The sequence below is a fragment of the Elephantulus edwardii genome, unplaced genomic scaffold, assembly GCF_000299155.1.
Source record: "Elephantulus edwardii isolate Elephantulus edwardi_28Jun2011 unplaced genomic scaffold, EleEdw1.0 scaffold00116, whole genome shotgun sequence".
Taxonomy (NCBI): domain Eukaryota; kingdom Metazoa; phylum Chordata; class Mammalia; order Macroscelidea; family Macroscelididae; genus Elephantulus; species Elephantulus edwardii.
In genome coordinates, this window is record NW_006399866.1 from 10,810,098 (window position 1) to 10,817,486 (window position 7,389).

Here is a 7,389-nt window from a genome sequence, read left to right on the forward strand (position 1 = left end):
CCTGAAGAGACCATAGCTGACATCCAAGCAGATATATGCACACCCATGTTTATTGCAGCTTTGTTCACAATAGCAAGGAGTTGGAAACAACCTATTTGGGGCCATCTTAAAGAGAGTACTTAAGAAATTGTGTGGAAGTGTATATACAAGGAAGAAAGTCTACAATAGCACTCTTTAACACGTTAGTAAAAAAATTAAAATAATGTTATAAAACTATGTCTAGGGACATGGAAACATATTTAGATGTTAAGATTTAAAATATGGGTCAAAGTCTGTATATGATATGATTCTTTTTTAAAAAAGCAAATAATATAAATATATAATAATTTAGTACAAAAAGGAGTCTGGAAGGCTAAAATATACATTGAAAGACTAACATTAATCATATCTGTATAGACAGGAGTGTGACAACTTTAAAATATCTTCAAGGAAAGCAATTCTGAAATTCCTCAGTCAGTTAAACATAAAATTACCATATGAATCAGCAATCTCACTCCAACGTATACAGTCAAAGGAACTAAAACAGGTGTTCAAACAAAACCCTGTACATAAACGTTCATAGCAGCACCATTCACAATAGCCAAAAGATGGAAACAATCCAAGTGTTCATAAGCTGAGGCATGGATAACAAAATGTGGTATAGACACACAACTGAATAGAATTTAGCGATAAAAAGGGATGAAGTATTGATACATGCAACAGCATGGAGGAACTGTGAAAACATCATGCTAAGAAAAAGAAGGCAAACACCAAAGACCAGATATCTTATGATTTAATGTATATGAACTATCCAGAAGAAGCAAATCTTTAGATGCGTAACGGAGAGTAGACATCATTGGCGCGTAGGGAGGGAACTCTGGTAACCTAGTGCCTAGGAAATTGTGCTGCCAGCCCAATGGGAGGTGGTTTCAATCCACCAGCTACTCTGTTTGAGAAAGATAGACAATCTCCTCCCATGGATTTAAAAACTCCTGAAAACTCACTGACGGGTCAGCTATGACTCAGTTCCGGTTTAATAGTGTTGAATTTTGTTCTTTATAAAGAGGCTTCAGGGAGAGGGAATGTGGAGTGACTGCTAAATAGGTAGAGAGAGTTTGTTACTTGAGGTGATGAAAATGTTTTGGAACAAGATAGGGGAGATAGTTCCATAGCACTGTGACTGTATTACACGTCACCATAATTTGAAACACTTTCAAATGTTTATGATATATGTATTTTATGTATGTATGTATGTATTTTATGTATGGTCTGCCATAATAAAAACATCTTTTAAAAATATTTTTAAAGCCAATTTTTAAAATCTTTATAGAGAAAGAAAGCACAAACAAGCTGATTGAGGGGAGCTCTGGTGGCCTAGTGGCAAGGAGCTGCAACTACAATCCCAGAGGCGCACGGTTCAAATCCACCAGATGCTCTGCCGGGGGAGGGGCAGTCTCCTCCTGTACCAGTCAGATCTGATTTGATGGTACACTCACACAAAAATAATAAAATAAAATAAAAAATTTAAAAAATAAATTAAAAAATTTTTTTAAAAAACCAAACAAGCTGATTGAATGCTCAAGGGTCAAGAGTGCAGACTGCTTTAGGCTCCGGATGCTCAGACTCCAGAACTATCGGGCAAGGATCTCCTTGGGTGAGTGAGAGTAAACGTTCTCCGAGTCAGTGGGGAAAACATTTCCATTTGCTTTCATCCTGGCACCAGTTTAGCCAGCGGTTCTATCACAGGCCTGGCCTACCAAGGTTGACCTGAAAGTTAGATCAGTTCAGGCTCCATGTAATCTGGCCAGGGAACAGTTACTCTCTACCACATTTGTTAGCTGGGATTGGGTCGCTATGAGTTATCTACGACTCTATGGCTCTTAACAACAACAACATAGAGAGAGCTACATTGACCTAATAGACAGAAGGTTATGCTACCAAGCTCAAGGTGGGTGATTTTAATCTGCGGTCCTCAGGCCTGGTTTAAATTGTTTTTTGTCAAACATTCTCTTAAGTGGTATAGCACTGGTCTGTGCGTTGCTGTACAAAGGTAACTCGTGGTTGCTGTGATGCTAAACACTGTGACACTGATGTGTCAAATGCAATAATGATTACCCATAGTGGACAGTGTTTGGTGGAGCTTCCAATCAGCAACAACAACAACAACAAGTGTTAGGTTAAGTCTGCTGTTGGCCTGGAGGCTCCGGTGAGCAGTTCCACTCTAGAAGTTGGTGTCTCACATCTCACTTGATGAGAGTCACGTAAGGAAAGTTTTGGTTTAATTAATGTTGGGATGATCATTCTTTCAGTGGTATAGCAGTGTGATTTGCCTAATTTCCACACTGAAGTAACTTGGAGTTGCTGTGCTGCTGAACACTGTGCCATAGTTGTGTCAAATACTATAATGGCTACCCATCATGGACAGTGTTTGGAGGAGCTTCCTGATTGATTCAGATTTGGAAGCAGGAATGGCATCCACTTCCTAAATCAGATGCCTCTGGAAACTCCATGAACATAGAGAAATTATGTTAATTATAAAACAGAGTTCAAGTCTTTTCTTCATAGTGTCTCTATGAGTTAGTTGTATGCAACTTGACTGCACTCAACCACTGCTAAGTGAGACTAATGTTATATTTTGGAGTAACATTCTTCTGCTTTGTACTTTATTATTTGTCAATTTGTTGTACTGAGGTAATCTGGGTTTGCTGTGATGCTGAATCTTATGCCACTGGGATGTCAAATGCCATAATGGTTTCCCAATGTGGACAGTCTTTGGTTGAGCTCCCAGTTATAAAACAGGTTTGGAAGCAGGAGTGGCATCTACTTCCTAAACTACATGCCTATGAACACAATGAACTTGGAGAAATGATGGCAGTTGTGGAAAGGCATTATGTCCTTTGTTCATAGAGTCGCTAGGAGTCATGCTAGACTCGATGGCAATCAACAACAACACAAATCACAGTAGACTAGATGACACAAACAATAACAATCAACTATCAATTGATGCCTCAACAAAGCTGAGAAAAAAGTCTTTCCCAGAAAGACAGGTCTTGAATTCTTCCCCTTTCCCACCCTTAGTCTCAAAAAAAATTATTTCTTTGATATGTATTTTAAGCATAAGTAAATGATTCCTATCCTCCATGGAAATGAACGAATGAATGATTGTGGCCAGAGGGCAAGACTTCCTGTCACAGACCAAGGACTCCAGAACTGAGGAGTGGACGGTCAGCGGGGAATTTGGTGATGGCATCCATCTGAACAAGTCCGAGGGTAAAGGTAGTCAGAAATTGAGGATCAATGGTCAAGAATACAGTAGATGGATTCTGATAAATATGAGCAAAATGTGAAGCAGAATTCAAAATTCTTAAAAAGTCCAGACTTGCAAATTTCCTGAGACTATTGCCCTGAGATGAGGAGCTTTAGTGGCAAGAAGCTGCGCTGCAATCCTGAAGGCACGTGGTTCAAGTCCCCCAGCTGCTCTGTAAGAGAAGGATGGGCAATCTCCTCTCATGTGATTAAGTGCCTCTCAAAACCCACTGGAGAGTCAGCTGTGGATAGGTTTTGACTTGATGATACACAATAACAACAACAACAATTGCCCTGAGATACTATTTAAATCTTGAACCAAAACTATCTCGTAAGCTCATCTTTTAGCTAACTAACAGACTGGTTCTTGAAAGAAACCCTTGTGTTCTAAGCACTGCAAAAGCAAAGATGAGAGGACAAGACAAGGAGACTAGAGTACTGGAAATGAAACAACCAGAAAGAAATGTAGTAAGTTGTGTAAACGTTCACTGAAAACACAAAACAGTATCATTTAAAAAGAAAGAAACTTGAGGTCAAGCTGGAATCTGAGTGAACAATCCTTAAGAGAGGGAAGAGATTGTTCCTCAATTTCCCCAATCTGAAAATGGAGAAGAACTAGTAAGTTAATTAATGTAAAGGGCTAAGAACAGTGTCTGGTGTATAGTTGTTAGGTGCAGTTGCATCATCTCACAGTAGTCTTTAGGAAGTGGTGTTTATATTGAATCTTACTTGGATAACGATAGACACAGTGATCAATAGGTCTGGGATCTCTGTTACGGTAAACCTTTGGTTGATTTGGACTTGGATTGATGTTGACAGGCTCTGGGTTCTTCTCTTTCTAAGAGACCTTCCTATCCTCTGTTCTCTTTCACCCAATTGCTTGGCTGCCCTCCATTTCTTCAACCTTCCCTGCAGTGTTTGAAACCCCTGCCAGTTTCTCTACATTCTTTTGCAAAGCTGTCTTTCTAAATCCTCCTCTCTCCTAACGACAGGGAGGCCCATATGTTGCAACTTATGCTTCTATTTAGAGCTGGGGATTTGAAAAAGCAGAGTGCACACACGTGGAAAAGCCTTTGTGTGCATACTGTATGGGCTTGTGGTTGTGAAGATCCAGGTGCCTACGTGCACATATGTGTCCGCATGAACCACACGACTGACTGTGCAGTGAATGTGTGAGATTCTGAATGCCAGCCCAAGCATGTAGATGAGTTCATGCACAGCGTGCATACTCATGCACTTGTGAGTCTATACACACACTCGTGATTGTGTGTCTGTGCAGTGTGGCAGGGTGTATTTTAGTGCAGCCAGGTTCCTATTCAGGTTTGCACGTGTGTGGTTTTGTGTATCTGTGTGCATAAGGTGGGAGTTTGCCTCTCCTCACACCCCAGGAGGAACCAAGGCAAGTGCAAACTACAAGGAACAAAGGAATAATCTGCATAATTTAGCCTTTGATCTCTGCCACCCCTGAATCCTTCCTTGCTCTCACTCCAGCTGCCAAGCTGTTTCTCAGCCCCGGGGACTCCATCTTTGATGTCTCATAAGTCTCAGCCTCAGTGTCCCCTTGCCACCTCAAAACGGAAATGGCATTAGAGGAGGGTAACATTCACTTCTGAAGCACATAGGGTGTACCAGGCACCTAGATCATATATTTACCATACACTATCAGATCTTCTCAGCAGTCTGGCTAAGTAGACTGTTTGACCTTGTTTGACATTTGCTAAACTGAAGATGAGAGAGATCAAGCTATTTTCCTAAATGATGAAATTAGAATTTTAACTCAGGATTTCAGAGTCTATGTTCTTTCCATTGCATCAAGATGTCTTCCTGCATCCGGGTACTGAAAATTTAAAGAGGATAGCTAGACGCCTCTAGAAGGAGATGTCCTGGGAAACATGGCCAGCCCAAGGCAGGGAGAAAGGGGAATAGTGCAAACAAGGAATCAGCAAGGCTCTCACAGGACTGTGCTTTCTCAGTTTTCACAGAGAATGAGATTGAAACACCTCAAGTGTTTGAGCAGTCCATGGGTGGTGCTGGGAGAGTAAAAGATGAACCAGTAGCAGATCCAGCAACAGCGGGAAAGTATCAGCTTTGCCACTCTTGAATTGACTTCACAACAACTGATTCTGGTTTAGTTTGCCTCCCTACTTCTGGACCCTGAAGAAATGGCATTAAATACCTCAGCCTTGGTTTTCTCATCTGTAAAATATATGTGTGTGTGTGTGGTGTTTTTTTAAAGGGCTTCACAAATTCGTTAAATCTAGCATTTGTTGAACTCTTACTGTGCTCTTACTCATGCAGTTTTATAAATAATTCAATAAGATGGTTGCTATTATCGTCCCCATTTTATAGATGAGAAGCTCAAAGAGATTAATTTGCTTTTTCTTCTAGGGTTGTTGTCAATTTAAAAGTTATAATTTATGTAAGTTCCCTAGTGCAGAGACTGCTTTTGACTAGACTGTGACTTATAATGACTGACTGTGTGGATCACAATAAGTTGTGGCTAACCTTGAGAAGAATGGAAATCCCAGAACACCTGACTGTGCTCATGCAAAACTTATGCTTGGACCAGGAGACAGTTGTCAGAACAGAGCAAGGAAACACTGCATGGTTCAAAACTAGGAAAACAGTGCCTCAGGGATGTATTCTGTCTCCATACCTTTTCAATCTGTACACAGACTAGATCATTCAAGAGGCTCAACTTTATGAGGAGTAATGTGACACCAGGATCAACAACCTGCATTATACAGATGACATAATCTTGTTTGCTGAAACTGAGGAGGGCCTGAAGCATTTGCTGCAGAGGGTCAAGAACTGTAACTTACAAAATTGAAGTTCAACCTGCAGAAAATGAAGATTCTCACCAGGGGGCCAATTGGCAGCACCATGATCAATGGAGAAGAGATTGAGATTATTAACAATTTCAGCTTGCTTGGTGGACAAATAACACTCTTGGAACCAGAAGTCAGAAAATAAAAAGATCAATTGCATTAGGAAAATCTGCTGTCAGGGACCTCTCCAGAGTGCTGAAGAACATGGATGTCAGTTAAAGACTAAGGTGCACCTAATCCAGGCCACGGTCTTTGAAATTACTTGCTAGGCATCAGAAAGCTGGATGATGACTAAAGATGACAGAAGAAGAATCAATGCATTTGAATTACGGTGCTGGAGAAGAGTGTTGAACATACCATGGGTTGTCAAGAGAACTTATTGGTCTGTCCTGGAGACGATGAAACCAATCTGTTCCTTGTAGGCAAAGATTCTGAATCTATATCTTACATACTTTCAACATGTTGCCAGAAAAGACCAGTCTTTGGAGAAGGATATAATGGTTGGAAGAGTGGAGGGCCAATGCCTGAGAGAAAGACCCTGGTTGAGAGGGACTGACACAGTACTGGGGTAATGAGGATAGATTTGTAAGAGGCTGTGAGATTGACTCAGGATAGAGGAGGGTTCAGAACTATCATGCATAATGTCACTATGAGTCATAGTTGACTCAATGGCACATAACAACAATACACTGAGTAGAACTTACATTTCCTGAAAACCCCATAGCATGCTAGAGATCTTTTTAGATCATAGTGCATATAAAGTTCCCCAGGCTACAGTCTTTGTATAAGCAGACTGGCATATCTTTCTCCCAACGACCATGTCACCACAGTGCCATCAAGGATCCTGATGAATTAGTTGTTGTTATGTGCCATGAAGTCAGAACCAACTTATGGCTGACCCTCCAGTGGGCTTTTAGAAGTTGTAAATCACATGAGAGGAGATTGCTCATCTTTGTCCCAAGAAGCAGCTCATGGGTTTGAACCACATGCTTTAGAGTAGGCAGCCCAACTCCTTATCACAGAGGTCACCAGAGGGAAGGCAAAAAAGAACCTGGTTTAGAAAGAATGGGGCCAATGGATTAAAGAATAGCACTACAGAAGAGTATAATGCTTACCCCAGTAAGAATAGCAAAATTTAACAGAACAGCAAACAACAAATACTGGTGAGGTTGTGGAGAAACTGGAACCCTTATTCACTGTTGGTGGGAGTGTAAAATGGTGCAACTACTATGGAAGGCTGTATGGTGCTTTCTCAAAAAGTTGCAAATAGAAATAT